A 17,057-nucleotide genomic window follows, 5' to 3' on the forward strand; every position below is an offset into this window, starting at 1 on the left:
TGTGTAAGAGAGAAATTTATATCAAGAAGTAATTATGCATCAATAAAACATCCCAACCCAGTCCAGATAAAATCCATAAGTTCAATATTAGCCCATATGTCCAATACTAGTCCATAGATTCCTCTTTAGACTAATGCAGCACCTACCTGCAATGATGCTGAATGCAGGAAGATCACAAGCCAGGTGTGCATCCAGTGGCAGTGAAAGCATGTCAGCCCTAGTACAGGTCTCCACGTGGCTCCTACAAGTCCAGCGATCTGCCTTCCATCAGCATGACTCCATGTGGCTTATCAGCTGGAATATCAGTCTGAAAGAGTGCATTTCCCGCCTCCATGGAGGAAGACAGGAGTTCCCAGAATCCTCGGGAGAAGGCCATACCCACACAGAGGCACCATTGGCTATGACTTGATTGACAGGCTAGACTCCACCCCTTCGCTCAAGTTGACAGAAGACAATGTAACTGCTACACTCTTGATTTAACTTAAACTTAAGCAAAATTATCAAATCCATTGCTATATTTTATTAGAATTTGAGAACTTTTCATAGTTCAGTGTTAAAAACAAAAATAATCACAAATCTAACAGAATACTGTAATATTTTTCAATGTTACAGCTCTTTTAGAATTTGTCTAGCAAATATTCTGGGTTTTTTTCTGGAAAACCCCTATAAAAGAAAAAAAAACTATTTTCTATTTAACATTTGATTTAAATATTGACTAAATCCTTTACCAATCCTTTAGCAAGCAATACCAAAATCTACTCAGTAACAATGTTGTTGCTATGTGTGCCATCAAGCTGGCTCTGACTCAAAGTGACCCTGTGTACAACAGAAGAAAACACTGCCTGACCCTGTGCCGACTGACACAATTGTTGTTATGTGTGAAGCTACTGTTGCAGCCAGGGACCAGTCTCTCAGAACAGTTGGTGCTGATTGTGCAACACTGGGCAGTGGTCCCTTCTGTCATACAGAGGTTCACTGCCTTGTCAACTGGGGTTCTGTGATGCCCCTTGCCGTGACCTCACCTCGCACAATGCAATTAATTCTATAATGTAATTTTCTTTGAGGATTGTTGTTAAAAAAATCATCTTATCTGGGTTATAGTTTTCTGTACGTATTTATACATAATCAATTAGCCAAAAGAAAAATCGGGAATTATGAGAGGAAAAAGCCATTAAACAATAGACTATATTGCTATCATGTCAGTGTCATATGACAAGATATAGCATATTAATTGGTTGTTTATCAAAGCCACAATACCCTTAGTTACTGAAATTGGTTTCCACAATGTAAAAATACTTGTATATATAATTATAAAAGGTAACAAATGATATTTGACAGGGTTTCTGTTAGAATATATAATAATACTATATTCTCTCTCTGAAATATACAAAAAGATAATTACATTACAAAACAGATAGTTTCTTTATTATTTATCTGCTTCCTCAGGAGGAGTTTGCATTTTGGTAAAAGAAAATTGTTGGGTAATAACTTGTCTTGAGTTTTATGATTCGAAACACAGTACACATGTCAGACATTCATTTTGCATCCTCCTGTAATTTATGGTTTTAGGAAATCAAGCTTCATAGGCTGGAGAACACTTGCAGAAGACTGGCAATCCTTTTCCTCATTCTGTTCTTTTCATATCATTGCCAAAAAACTACCTTTCTTTATGTTTAGAGTGTTAAATGCTTGAAAATGGCCATCTATGTTGCAACAAATTACCTTACTTCGTGGGTGAAAATGTACCCCATAAAATAGCAAAATCTTCTGGTCACTAGAATAACCTAGATTGTTATCCACCCAAGCCTTCATGTGCAAATACTCTAATAATATCATGATCAGAAGGGTGAAAAGTCAAATATGGAAGTAGAACGCTGATATATTCCTTTGATTGTGGGCTCAGAAACTGACAGGGGCAGTTCTGCTCTGTCCTGTGAGGTTGCTCTGAGTTGGAATTGCTGCAATGGCAGTGAGTTTGGTTTTGTTTTTGAGTTTCATTCATGTAGTCAAATATTCACTTGCAAGACAGCTCTGATCAAAATTAACCTCTGTTGGCTTTTCTATTACTAGAAGCTGCAAATCTTTCTTTCCTCTGGAGCATTCTCTACTAAATTTGAATCTCAAAAGGTATGGCTAGGTGGAGAAGCAGAGATGATCTTGTGATGAGATACTATTCGGCCTCAATAAAATGAAGAGGAATCAGGGTTCAATCAATCAATTTAAGATTGACCAAAAGCTGATCTTCTAATATTCTCCCTTTTCTCTTTAAAAGCTTTAATACATCTAGCTTCTTCAAGCAATTTGCTTTCTCTGGTAACAAAATATTCTCCATATATGCATATGGAATAAGGCTCTGGATAAGCCTTATGTTCATTGATTTCATTTTGAGTATTGGTAACATAGACTAACACACTAGCCCCAACAATGTCCTCAAACATAAAGCCTGTTGTGTAGAACACACAGAACAGTGTACAGCACCTAAGAGCCACAACAAGGAGAGTAAAACGCTGATTTTAATGATATGTGATTAAACATGTGGACTTCACAATTCTGTGTGACTTAGTCTCCAGTCTGGCAATCGAAGCTAGAATTATCAATAAGGGTCTAATAGCGAAACTTTCAAGCCTATTGTCAAGCAAATTCTGTGCTCTCCCCACCTCTGTTCAATGGCACTGAGGTGCCATTAGACAACAAGATGGTCAAATGCAACCCTTTTCAGTTCCAGTAGATGGGAAGAAAAACAATGTTAGCGTCTCTGAAATTTTCCCTTTTTCTGTTCTTTATCAGAAAATGTGATTGTTGGTGATGGTGCAACGGAATTGGGTTCTCTGCTTTCAATGAAAATAAAGAGAATTTTGAATGGTAGAAACCATTTGGCAGCATTTAACCTTCAAAGTTCAACAGAGTAAATGGTGAGTGAAATTAACATAACCAGGCCACAGGGACAGATTGGTGATCAGTGTTTTGACCAGCAAGGAAACTCCAGTGGCTAATTGAGCATGGGGATTCAGAAATGGAACAGAAGGTCACCTACAAAAATGCTGTCAGATATATAATTAGAAATTTCCTGGTCTGTGGGAAAAATTCTAAGCCAAGTATATGTGTGCATATGCGTATATTTGTGTATGCACAGGGAAGCATGTACACCTTCAATAAAGTAGGACTAGATAAATAATTCTTCAGTATTAAAAGAATAAAAATTATATATTTCAGCACCAGAAAGTCAACATTATTTAATGAGGAAACATAAAAATATAACTAATGTTAGATTAGGACCAGATTTTAAATTCACAAGTTTGCTAAATTTCATTACATGTAGGGTGATGATTAGTTGGCATCCACTGGATAGCTTGTGGTTGTTAGTTATTGCAGAGTCTGCTCAGACCCATAGCAACCCTGCGCACAAAAACAAATCACTTCCCAGTCCTATGCATTCCTCATAATAGTCCCTTGGCCTGAGCTCGCTGATGCGACCACTCTCTTGTTTTGATGACTTTTCTCCTTTTCACGAGCCCTCCATGTTACCATTACCGAAGATGGCATCCCTCTCCAGGGACTGGTATCTCCTGACCAATCCAAAGTATGTGAGATGAGATCTTATCAACCTTGCCTCTGAGGATCACTCTAGCCTTACGTCTTCCAATACAGACCCGTTTGTCCTTTTAGCAATCCACACAACAAGTAGATCCAGGTGGTCACCTAGCAAGCATGTTAGCCTGCTCTCAGGCTCCGTTTAACATTCAGTCGTAGAGGGGAGATTTCTTCATGGTTCCAGATTTTTTCCAGCTTCTGACAGAGACCATTGGTTCCTGAGTACTCCACAACACTGGGTGGGGCATATCTTTCCAAAGATTTATTTACAGGCATGGCCTAAACCCATCTAAAGATCAAATTTTAATGCATGAAAGCAAGTGGACTTACAAACTTTCTATTTTCATACTTCCCATGTTTTCCCCTAAAATAACCGAGTAAATAGTGTGGCTTATCTGACCTCTGGCTAGACAAGGAAGACTACCACTAGGGATCAAACAGACATCTACTCTCCATCTTATGATTTGTTTCTCCAGTACTTGACTCCCCAGGTACCATAATGTTTTAGTCTGGGTACTTTAGAGAAACAAATCCACAGAAACTCGTGTATAAGAGAGAGTATTATATAAAGGTTAAGTGCACATCAAGAAAACATCCCAACCCAGTGATGCCCAAGCCCACAAGTCTAACATTAACCAATTATGCCCAACACCAATTTACAAAATCCTCCTCCATCTCACAAAAACAGACACAATGTGCCGATTGCAGGAGGAAAGCCAGGTCAGTGAATGTGTAAGCATCTCAGCACTGGCAGGGGTCTCCACAGGCTGCTCCAGCATCCAGGGCTGCATCAGGGTAGGTCCATGTGACTTCTCCTCAGGGATGTCTTGCAGGAAGTGAGCCTTGCCAGCTAAAGTAGGAAACTGGCTAAGACCGCTGCACCTTGGTCGGACCATCAGAAAGCAAGATACCCGAGAACTAGAAAGGTGAGGCTCACTGAGCCATTTATCCCTCCACCCTTCAATTAATACCACATATGTTTATTGGCCACATTGGCACAATAAACTAACTACCTCACTTGCTAAATACATCATGAAGTACAATGCTATCTGTGATCAGAGTATATATATCTGCCTTCAAGGAAATCTAATCAATACTACTGTTCAAATTTACGCACCAACCACAAAAGCCATTGAAGAATTCTGCCAACTACTTCAGTTGGAAATTGAACAAACATGCAATCAAGGTGCCTTGATAGTTACTGGTGATTGGAGAGCAAAAGTTTGAAACAAAGAGGAAGGAAGATTAGTTGGAATATATGGACGTGGTAGTAGAAATGAAGCTGAAGATCACATATAGAATTTTTCAAAAGTTGTAAAAATTGTTCATAGCAAATACCTTTTATCAACACTATTAAAAGCATCTTTATATGGACTTCCCCAGATAGAATACACAGAAATTAAATGGACTATATCTGTGGGAAGGCACGAGAGAGATCAATGCCAGCAGCCAAAGCCAGACCAAAGGCCGGCTGTGGAACTGACTGCCAATTGCTCATACACATGTTGAGGATGAAGCTGAAGAAAATTAAAACAAGTGTATAGCAGTCAAAATACAGCCTTGACACTATCCCACCTGAATTCCAAGAATATCTCAAGAACAGATTTGACTCATTGAACACTAATAACTCAATTACAGTGAATTATTTTATAAGTTAATTATATGACTCTGAACTAATTACCCAATATATTTATAATAGAGAATATTTAGAGTACAAAAGATTAATGGGCTATTTTTATTTTAATTTTCAGATTGTTTGACAGTGACTTGGGAAACAACAGGGATCATACTAATTTTTACTACAAATTAAGATAATATAATGAAAGTATATTCCACACAAAATCCAATACTACAAATGAAAAGCTAGAGTGTGAACTATAAGAAACTACTTTATAAAAGTGATGAACTACCATATATAAGATGCAAACAAAAAGTCTACCTAAAAACATCTGATTTTACACTCACAAAAGGCATAAAAATAAAGCTGAAATAGCAACTAATTATTATTGAATAGATACTCGATATTATACAAAACATTTTATTTTTATTAAGTTAATTTATGCATTTACATGATAACACTATATCTATTTCTGAAAAGAAAATAAGTGAAGTTAAATGAAAAAATAAGTTCCTTAGAAGGGAGAATGGCAAGACTTCTCATTTATTTTGAATGAACACGTTTAGGGGAGGGCTAGTTCCAAACAAAGGCTTGGTAAAGTCAAGCATCTAAAAAAAGAAGCAGACTCTCAATGACATGGATTGTACAATGGAGACAATAATTTGGTCAGTCCTAGAAACTGTTGTGAGGATGGCGCAGGACCAGGCAGATCAAATTCCACTAAAAGCATTAGCCAAAAACACGGACCAGAAATTGACTGAAAACCAATTGGAATGTTTCAACAAGCTGAGGAGGAACTGGAAGCGCTCACTCATCTAGACCAGGATCTGTAGAAGACAACTCATAGTCCAGGTGACTGGAAGAAATTATATCTGTGCCCATTCCAAAAAAGGGGACCCAACAGAATGCTCACATGATAAAACTATATCAATGATATCACATGCAAGTAAAGTTTTCCTGAAAAGCATCCAATAATGGCTGCAGAAGTACATTGACTGCTAGAGATTCAGACCAGATTCAGAAGAGGATCTCTGTGGTTGGAGGAGGGTGGATGCCAGCCCCCCAACACTAATCATGGGTTCAGTAAACACAATTGTACAGTTGAGATATATAAATATTATATTACAGTTATCGAGAGCATGAGTGATAAAAGAGCGAGTCAAATAATAGAGTCAGACACATTTTATGGTCATATTGCTCACCTCAGCCCAGGTTGGTGGTCCACGGAGAGAGGGGAAGGGAAGGGGAGGAGAGGGAGCCAAGGAGAGGTCCAGGGAGGAGCACACAGAGAGAGGACTCTCTACTGACAACCCAGGCCTATGTACTTTTGGGGGCATGCAAGCCCACTAATTACAGGTAAAGACATACGTCACAAGAAGGGATTGTACTATAGGTTATACAGAAATGAGAGGGGGACAATCTAAGCATATACACGCAATAAGAAGAGGAGGGATTGGAAATATACAAGTGACAAGATGGGCGAGTCCTAGAGTCAGGATGGCAGCTTAATTCTGGAAGTCTGGGAGCTGGTTTGATCTGTTCTCCAGATCCCCATATGAACCATTATCAGTAGGGTGTAAACCCCACCTACAGGAACCAAGCTAATGGTCGCAAGCCTTAGCCCATTGTCCCCAGCAGCAGGGAGCAGGGCATTCCTTAGTCAGGCAACTGATTGCCTTCAGGGAGGATGTCTGTTAGCATCTGACCTCCCCCCACAGATCTGGAACAAAGGATATCATTAGTGATGTCAGATGGATCTTGGCTGAAAGCAGAGAATTCCAGAAAAATCTTCACTTGTGCTTTATTGATTATGCCATGACTTTTTAGACTGTGTGGATCATAACAAACTGTAGATACTCTTGAAAAGATGGGGAATTCCAGAACACTTTATTGTGTTCATGTGGAACTTGTACATGAATCAAGAGGCAGTTGTGTGAACAAAACAAGGCAATGCTGCATTGTTTAAAATCAGAAAATGTGCACGACAGGGTTGTATCCTCTCATCATACTTATTCAGTCTGTATGCTGAGCAAATAATCGGAGAAACTGAATCAGGTAAAGAATTAGACACGAGGATTGGAGGAAGGCTTATTAACAAACTGAGATAATACAACCTTGTTTGTGGAAAGTTTGGAGCACTTGAAGCACTTGTTGCTGAAGATCACGGATTTAAAAAAATCAAGGATTATAACATTGTAATCCTCACAACCTGACCACTAAACAACATCAGGGTATAAAGAGAAAAGTTTAACTTAGAAATAAGTTTGCCTGGCTTGGAGCCACAATCAAAGCTCATGCAAGCAACAGTTACAGAAACTTCAAAAAAGTTTCCCATTAGATAAATCTGCTGCACAAGACCTCTTTAGAGTATTGACAAGCAAGGATGTTACTTAGAGGACTAAGGTGCACCTGGACCAAGCCATTCTATCTCAATTGCCTCAAATGCATGTGAAATTTGGACATGGGAAATAGAAAACCAAAGAAGAATCAATTCACCTGTATTGTGGTGTTTGCAAAGAATATTAAAAATGGCATGGCCTGGTAAAAGGATGAACTGATCTGGTCAGAGTGCTGCTTAGAGGCAAGGATGGCCAGACTTTATCTGCATACGTTGACTATGTCATCAAGGGAAACCAATGCCTGGACAGTGACATCATGTTTGATACAGGAGAGGGGCCGGGAAAAACTGAGAGAACCTCCAGTGGATGCCTTGACATAGTGCTGCACTGGACTCAATTGTTGGAATGGTTGGGCTGTGTTGTGTTCTGTTGTGCTATGAACTAGGGGCGATGGGTGTGAACCAACGTGTGGGCACCTGACAACAACAGCAACAGCCAATTCTTTTAGATATCCATATCAATGGACTCATACTGCCCAAGTCTTTGACATTGAGTTTCTTTTGCTCAGTGGAGTGTTTTTGGACTTAATACATATTGTTGCATGTAGCTATAGTTTGTTACTTTCTATTTCTGGGAAGACCGTTGTTTGTGTAAACTGACCACCATTTGTTGGCCATTTCCTGTTGGATAGTATATTTTTAAGTATTTATCTGAGTAAGTTTCCTAAAAATAGTCTTAAGCAATGTTGTGGTATACATGTTTATAATATTTTTAGGTAATAGTCAATAGTTGAATTTATATCTTAGGAATTTCTATATTACATATATATAATTGCAGAAGAAATTTCTAAATCATTTTGCAAATAATTATAACATCAATGTAGAAAATCCTAGTTAAAATAATTTGAAAACTATTAGTGTTTGAGAAAACATACTTGATACCTCTCTGGACATAATGCCTGATCAACAGAGGGTCAGAGAAAGGGATTCAGTCCTTCCATGAGGAGCACCACCAGACTGACTCCAACAGTGGCTCAAACAACAGCTGTGAGAATGGTGCAGGGCCTGACAGGATTTTGTTGTGTTATGTCTCTCTGGATCATAATATACTCAACAAAAGAAAAGACCTCATTAGCAGTCCTGTTAGCACAGAGGTCAAGTGCTCTGATGCTACCCAAAAGGGGTAACTAAGAGGGAAACTTGATTTGAGGGTCTGGGTAAAACGACCTTGATATTGTTTGTATAATAGAACTATCAACACACACAGTATTTCTTATATGGATTAAGAATATTTCCTTTTGCTGTGCCCTTACAAAACTAGATCACAAATTATATGAGCTTATATCTCTGATTGTAGGTTTCCATCAGAAGAATGGGATTTTAAACCTACGGTCTTGTCCATTGAGATTCAAAGTGGGCTGAGTAGAGCTATCCCTAGGATTTCCAGGGTGGTACATCTGTATCAAAGTAGATTGTGACAGTTCCCACCCATTGATACATTGGTGGGTTCAAACCACCAACATTTTAGTTAGCAGACAATCACCTTAACCATTGTTCCTCCAGAGCTCCTGAACATGATTGAGCAATTTAAAAATAACAAGCTAATTATTTAAGAATCACCTGATGATCTTGATTAAAATTTGTATTCCCAGACAAGGAAACAGATTGGGGGCCATATATGACCTATTCTGGCTATACAAAAGAGAAGGAGAATCCACCTCTTAACCAGCCCAAAATTGATTGCCACAAGGCAAAGTTCAGACAAGTCTCCACCTGCCATCTTTGTTTGCCCTATTCTGACACCAACATATCTTCCCATGACACTACTTTTCTGCCGAGTTTGATAATCTGTTGCAATGGGGTTTCTTAAGGAAGTCATGGATCACAAATAGAGAACAGTCATTGATCCACAACCACACTCCCTCCGGCAGGAGCCAAGTCTCTCTCTGTTCCTAGCCACTCAGCCACTTACTTGGCCCTTGACCTCTGTTTCACAATTTCAGTACTGCTGCTCTCTCTCATGGTTTCCTTGCCTGGGGCTCTGGCCTCAGCATAGTATGGCCTTTGCTGCCTTCTCAGGGATTGCAAAGATGCTCTGCTGGAGATTCTTCCTGGGTGGTCCCAGTACTTCTCTCTTGCTACTTCTGAGATGTCTTATTCTTATAGCCAGCGGAATGGCAAAATTGACCAATCCTTGCATTAGACAACTCTGCACCTTGATTGCATAGTCCCACAGAATCAATGGTGCGAATTGTAGGAAAATAGATGGAAGAGGCATGCTATTAATTTCACTTAACTAGATCACTCAGACCAGTTATGAGGCAGAGAAATGGGTGATTTTGTTACTGTTTTCCCCAGGGTGGTTCTAATCCTCTGTTTTAGGTCTTCTTGGGAGAAAGAAATTTGTTAAGAGACACAGCATACAACAAAGCCTTGGGAATTTTATTGAAAGTGAAAAACGTTCAGCAGAGCATAGGAAGGCTTCAGTAGACTCGACAGAGGTTCAAGGGGACAGCTTGGGAGAGAGATCAGTGTCTCCTTAGCCCATCAGTCAGCTTCTTTGGAGTTGTTTTCATTGTCAATTTATAGGTCTTATTGGTCCAGCTTTTGGGGGGTGGTTTTGCTGGTCAATTGCTAATTTCCAGTATCATGTACTGGCTCTAAATTATCTAATTACCTAACCATTTTAAACAGTAGTTCAAATATTCTGACAGAAACTATTTACTGGTCACTATCCAGATATACTATTTTAGAGATTGATGCAAATTCCAATCTGACCATCAAATAATATTTGGACCACTGTCTGAGTTTTAAAAGTAAAGAACATTCAAGATATTTATTGCATATGATTTAAGAAAATTAGGGAAAGTCTTGATTTCATGCTTGACGTAGACAGAAGCATCCTATTAGCAAACCTCGTGGCACTGTATTTTTTTAAAGTTAGCACCCATTTACATCTAAAGCCAGCTTGAAGCCAGGGCTCAGAACCTATACAAATGAGCTCAATATTACTGCTATCTCAGTAGTTCATTAGCAATTAACTGATATCAACTTTTAATAACAGGCACACAATTAATTGATGGCATAAAGTATTAGAGATATTTGATTTTCATAAGAGTTAACAACAGCAACAAAAGAGCTGTAATTGAGTGAATTCCCATTCATGATTCCTGCACGCACTGGAGAGTAAGAACTCACCCCGCTGGGTTTTCAGGCCTGTAACCTTTTAGAAGTAGATTGTCAGACGTTCCTGAGACACCTCTGGGGGTATTTAAATCACCAACCTTTCCCCTTCCAATCCTAGCACCACCCAGGGCTATCATTGATAATGGCAAGATCAGAATTGAAAGTTAAAATGTGATTTGGAATTTTTCTACTTTCTAGCTGAACATGTGCTCTTTCGAAACACTTATCAATCCACTGAAATTGGATTGAAAACTTGTGGCTCTCAATCGAGACAAACTAATTGTGAAATCAAAGTTTTCTGCTCATCTGTCATCCTTTAGAAACAAGGAGTTCATGCCTTTGTAATCCTTGTCTGCATGACTGAAAGAATGCATAAGCTGTGCCTTTGAAAGGAGGAACATGGAAACCACATGTGTAAGGGACAAGTCTCACTGTGTATTGTGCCTAAGGGAATCCCTATTAATTTATACCTCTATGACAATTATTGACATCGCCCCTAGTTATCAAGAAAGAAGCTACGCTTTGTGCTAGGAGTCAGGAGGGGGTCATAACTAGTAAGACAGTTCTGGCAGTAAGACATAAAAATGTCATTAGCACATATTCTAGCAGGTAATAGTTACAAGATACCTGATACCTTTGAAGTTCATTGATCTTGCTGTTGCCCATGGGAGAACTAACAAGCTCCAAACCCATGGGGTTTTTTCAGGGTTCAGAGGTAAGCCCCTCCCCCTCCCCCCAACACACGTAGCAGCAGCAGCAAAGAGTTAAGCTTCAGTTTTATTACTACATAGTCATTTCAAAAGAAATGAAGCAGGTCCCTCTAGAGAGTTGAGAAGGGCCACCTTAAGCATAAATGAGATACACTTCACGCCAGAGATACAGCAGGTCCTCCCTGGATTGTTGAATGGGGGTGCTGTCCACAGGAACATTTCTAGATTTGAAATGCACTTTCTAGGGCTGGCCACTCTGCAGATGGTCAAACAACTTTGTAAAAATTTGTACCATTTGATTTTGGGGTCTCATACATCTTTTCTTTCAGTTTTATCTGGTCTACTTACAACTCTAGGCTAGAATGTCTCAGCATGCTTCAGGATTCTCTGTCTACTCACACAATCCCGTGGCAGGATTTTCGCTGGAGCCTGCCTTCAAGTTTAAGGTGTTTGTCAAGCCACTTCTCACTTCCTTTGTTCTTAGCTTGTTTCACACTGTCCTTTGTTCTTTCTCTGAGCAGGTAGGACAGAAGCCCCTACTGGAGGGACAGAATCAGAGTTGGTTTGAGAATATATATATTTAACCTAAGTTGAAGGTGTACGCATGTATTTTAACATGCTGAAGTTGACATCTCTAAATGACAGTGTGCTGTCCTTATGAGATGCTAAGGAGCTGGTTCTCCTCGGGGAGTTCTGTGCGCAGTAGGATGAAACTCGGGCTAGTCCTGCACCTTGCTCACACGCACCTTCTTGTGTTGGAGCCCCTTGGTGTAGCCACCGTGTCCATCCATCCTGAGTTTAGAAATCTCTTTTATCTTTCCAACTAACTTTCACTTTAAGAATTATCTGTATCCAAAACAAGTTCCTTATGAATTCAGTTCACATCTATAAAATATAAGCAAAAATGTGGGCATTCTTCCTATAACCATGGAGTATAGAAAGCTTTGTAAACAAAAAGCGAGAGAGAAATGAAGAGAAAGACTAAAAGGGGAGGTAAAAATGTGTCCCTAAATGTTTCACTTTATTCTGGGAAACATATATTGCAGAAAAAGGGGGTAATTTCTGAGAAAAATAAATTTAAAGAATACAAAATATGGACAGTATTTCCAAACAGCTAAAAATCAGTGATCAAAATAAACCATACAATCTTTCTCAGGATTTTCAAGAGTGGAATTTTTTCAAAGGCATTCATCTCATTCATGGACGTTTAAATTAGTATACTCTCACTGGACAGCAACTTGCCAGTATCGATCTCAATTTTAAATAGCCATGCGATGGTGATGCCTCCTTGGGAGTGCGGCCTGTATTTAAGAGAGTAAATGTAGACTTTTCTTCTCTCTGGCCCTTCACCTAGCTCCTCCCTGCAACTCTGTGTGCACTGCCAAAGGCATGGGCGCCACTGACCTTAGGGGATACAGGCCCCCTGCCATGCTCCCACGGAACTTGGAAGCATGAGATGCTGCACTCACAAGCCTGTGACTTCCACGCTTCCCAGACTCCTTTCTTCCTCCTGGATCTGCAGCTTTGCGGCTTTGCAGGCCTGAAGAAGGCGTTGGCTATTGTCTGACCCATGGGGTTGAGTTGGACTGGGCTGGGACAGCTTCTTGTTATAACATTACTTCTTCATATAAAGTTATTTCTTATAGCTATATGATATTTACTGGTTTTATCTTGAGACAACGCAAAACCCTTGATGATCAATTTCAATCACAAATATTGTCAAGGCTATATGATTGAAAATAATAAAATATTAAGGCATTTGTATATCAATATTCTCTGTAAAATTAATAGTTTCTTAAGCCATAAAACTTCATCTGCCAACTGGATTTTTAAGATATATTCAAGGCATGCTTTAGGATATATAAAAAATTGCAAAATTCACCACCTGTTAAAAAAAAAGAAAAAAAAGAGGGCTCCGGTACTGTGCCTGACCTCTGCCCTCACAAGGAAGAAGAAGAATCAATCTCCATATTAAGTCTGATTACAAGGCTATAGTCAGACATCCCATCACCCATTTTCTTCTTTCACCAATTCTGACCCCAGCCGTCCCTCCCATGACCTTCGCAACTTCTCAGCAAGGTTTGATGAAACATTGCACCAATGAAACAGAGCTAAAAGACCTTCATCATGACTCAGGACTATGCTAGGAAGCTCACGGGCTACAATTGAGAATCAGAAATCTTCAAAACACAATCGCTCCATCAGGATAGCTTCTTTCCACCAACATCTGCAAGCATGGGTCCTCAGCCTTGGTTAACAGGCCCCTTGGCCCTGCTGGTACAGTTTCAAATGCTTTTAGTGCTGTCAATAAATCCCCCAAGGGGACATGACTCCAACATAAACCTCAGCCTAAAAGCACTCATCTCCAGCTCCATACGTCAGTAATCGTAGCCCCACTAAGTATATATACTCATCAATTCATAAGCAAGGCTCCTACACAGGGGCATTCAGATTTATTAACTCAATGGGCCAAGAGGATTGCCACTTTGCCTCATACTCTGACTCTTGGTACCACTTCTCTGACGCCCCAGCCTTCTGTCTCTGCATCAAGGAAGTTTAATGTGCAGGTCCAACGGACATGCAGCATCCTTGGCTTGTTCGTCTTTGTTCTGTTTTGACCCACAGCACTCTCCTGGTTTCAACTCAAGTCTATAGTTTAATGAAATGGCCTTAGTGAATTCACAGACACTGCTCATAATTATGGGATTTATTACACAATTTAAGAGGTTACAATTCCGGTGGAAATATTCAGGATCAGGTTATTCAGTTGGGCATGTTACAAACTTCCTTTAAGGCTGCTTTAAAAAAGTCCAAAGGGCAAGTCACTCAGTTGTAAACCTCCACCCAAGGGCACTCTGCTCCAGCTTACGGGTCAGGGAAGCAGCTCCCTGAATTAAATGATCACAGAAACCTCACTCCAGGAAGCCTCAGCTGAAGATAACTAACTACAGCTCTGTAGGTCAGCAAGCTTGACTCCCTGGATTATATCCCAAGAGATACCCCACTCCACAAGGCAGCCTCACACCCCAAAGCATTCACCTGTATTAGCTTTGTGGGCTGGAAAATCCACACTCTATCTCATGCTCTAGCTTCTCTTTCTGCTGCTTCTGTGTATTAGTCACTCCTCTGGTGTCAAAGCGACTTTCCTGGGTCAAGGGAGAATCTTATATTCTTTCACAGCCAGAGGATGTGTTACAATTCTGACTCTTGTGGTATTGAAATTACCCCCACTGCTTCTGGTATGGCTCATTTTATATGCAGCAGTATGGCCATCCCAATGAATCCTGTTAACAAGTACTGATAGAGAAATCATATCTGCATTTCCTTCCACTTCCCTTATGCATACTGTGTTAGTCTGGATTGATTGGAAAACAAATTCGTAGACACTTATATATGTTTAAGAAAGAGCTTTCTATAAAGAGTAATTGTATATGAAGAAAACATCTCAGTCCAGTCCAGAACATATCCGTAAGTTCAATATTAACCATATGTCCAATGCCCGCTTATAAATTCCTCTTCAGATACACACAACACGCAATGATGCTGAATGCAGGAAAATCACAGGCCAGTAGGTGGAAAGCCTTGTGGATCCAGTGGCAGTGAGAGCATCTCAACGCTGACAGGGGTCTCCACATGGCTCCTCCAGCTTCAGAGCTCTAGCAAAGCTTCATGTGTCTTGTTAGCAGGAAGACGAAGCAGAGAGTAAGTGTGTATCTGGTCTCCAGTGAGCTATTTATCTCTGTGTTGCCTCCAAATGAGGTCATCAAGCTGTGACCTAATTGAAAGGCTAGACTCCACCTCTTTGTAAGTTGACACCAGATGGTGTAACTATCAAAGGCAATCCCGTGTCAACTTGACACTTTTATACAACGCTTTAGCCATACATAATTTTTAACAAAACAATAATAAAATCATATCTGTACCTACCAGAATAACACTAAAAAGCATACAATTGAATATGTACCATCCTCATAAAATCATAATATTCTTTAAGTGACAGAACTACAATAGTCTATGACTAATAATCGCTGCTAAATGAACACCTTCACCATAATCCTATAATACTATCAATTATATTCCCCCACCTATGAAATTTTGTATGCCATCCACTTCGTGGCTTTATCTTCCCCATTTTGGGAATCCAATTTCTATACTGCCCACCTACATCAACTCAGTTCTCTGAGGAGACAACCATATTCTCTGATGTGAAGAATCTTCTTTCCAGTTGAAACCTTGTGAAGTCCACATCCGTAAACAAAGTCAAATCAGAAAAGGCCATCACTAAAGTCAGCAGTAATATGCACCTGTCCACAGGCTCAAATAACTTGTCTTCATCTGGTTGGGTCCTGGTCAATTCATTTTGAGCTGCCTCACTTAGCCTCACCAGAGTGACCATTGGTCGCCTCACCTTTAGACCATGGCACTGTCACAAATTCTCAACAACTTTAGCCTCTCTGTGCTAGGTCATGAACTTCAGATCACTCAACTCACACTCATCATCTGCTCTAGTCCCTGTGAACCAGGTACGTGGGTGTCAGTGGCCAGATTCAACCCATCTCTCTGTGGCTGCTTTTCTCCCACAAGTGAATCCAGGTGGTCACCTACCAAGCATTTCAGGCTTCCACTGGCTCCCTTTAACACTCAGTCCTAGAGAGGAGGGTTTCTACGTGGTACCAGATTTTCTCCAGCTTTTGACATAAATCACTAGTTCAAAATTCAAAAAGCCAAAGCATTCCCTTTCCCCCCTTCCACCTGTCAACAACCCCCGGGGCAAGTCTTTTCACCTTTGAATGTCCTGAGCCCTTAAGACACTGGGTGGGGCTCATCTTTTCAGAGCCTTCTTTGCAGGCATGTCCTAAACTCATTTAAACATTCAAATTTTAATGGCTGAAGATGAGTGGGTTTACAAACTCTCTATTTTCATACTTCCCAATAATCATTTCTATCAATCATTATATCAACAACAACAAAAAAATCAGAAGAAATCAGTATAAACAAAGTAGAATCAGATCCTAAACTCAATTCTTGAAACAGTCAAGTTCAATCCTTATCTAACTTATCTTAATCTTTATCTAAACTATTCAATTGATATGGAGTATAGTATTAAGCCTCTGATTGCATCAAGCTTGGGCCAGGCTTTCTGTCAGCTATTTTGACATTTTGTTAACCATTTTCCTTAAACCACATGGTCTCTGAGAAATTCAGGGGTGATTTTGTCCCTTGAGCTCAAATTATACATTAATCACATTCATTTTCTTCATTTCAAACAGGAAAAACCAAAGAAAAGATCAAAAGTTTAACTTCCCATATTCTTTCCAAAAAACAACCAAGAAAATTGCCTGGACACATCTGACCTCTGGCTAGCCAAAGAAGAAAAACTACCCTGAGGCAGAGGTCAAAGAAGCATCCTCTCTCCATCTCCATGATTTGTTTCTCTAGTACCCCACTCCCAAGGTGCCAAATTCATAGACACTCATATGTGTATAATAAAAAGCTTTATATGAAGAGCAATTTTTTATTCAGAAAACATCCCAGCCCAGTCCAGAACAAGTCGATAACTCCGATATTAATCTCATGTCTGATACCAGCTTATAAGTTCCTCTTTAGATTCACG

The 17,057-nt window shown here is 39.8% G+C and overlaps 1 non-coding gene across 1 annotated transcript; it reads left to right on the forward strand.

Moving 5' to 3' along the window:
* The first annotated feature begins 601 nt into the window (after positions 1-601).
* Positions 602-665, forward strand: LOC115870652. The gene has a single exon (XR_004046819.1). It is a non-coding gene; the product is annotated as a U7 small nuclear RNA (small nuclear RNA).
* The last annotated feature ends 16,392 nt before the right edge of the window (positions 666-17,057 follow it).

Source organism: Echinops telfairi, unplaced genomic scaffold (genome assembly GCF_000313985.2).
Source record: "Echinops telfairi isolate 266 unplaced genomic scaffold, ASM31398v2 ScPeMD7_2186;HRSCAF=2738, whole genome shotgun sequence".
Taxonomy (NCBI): domain Eukaryota; kingdom Metazoa; phylum Chordata; class Mammalia; order Afrosoricida; family Tenrecidae; genus Echinops; species Echinops telfairi.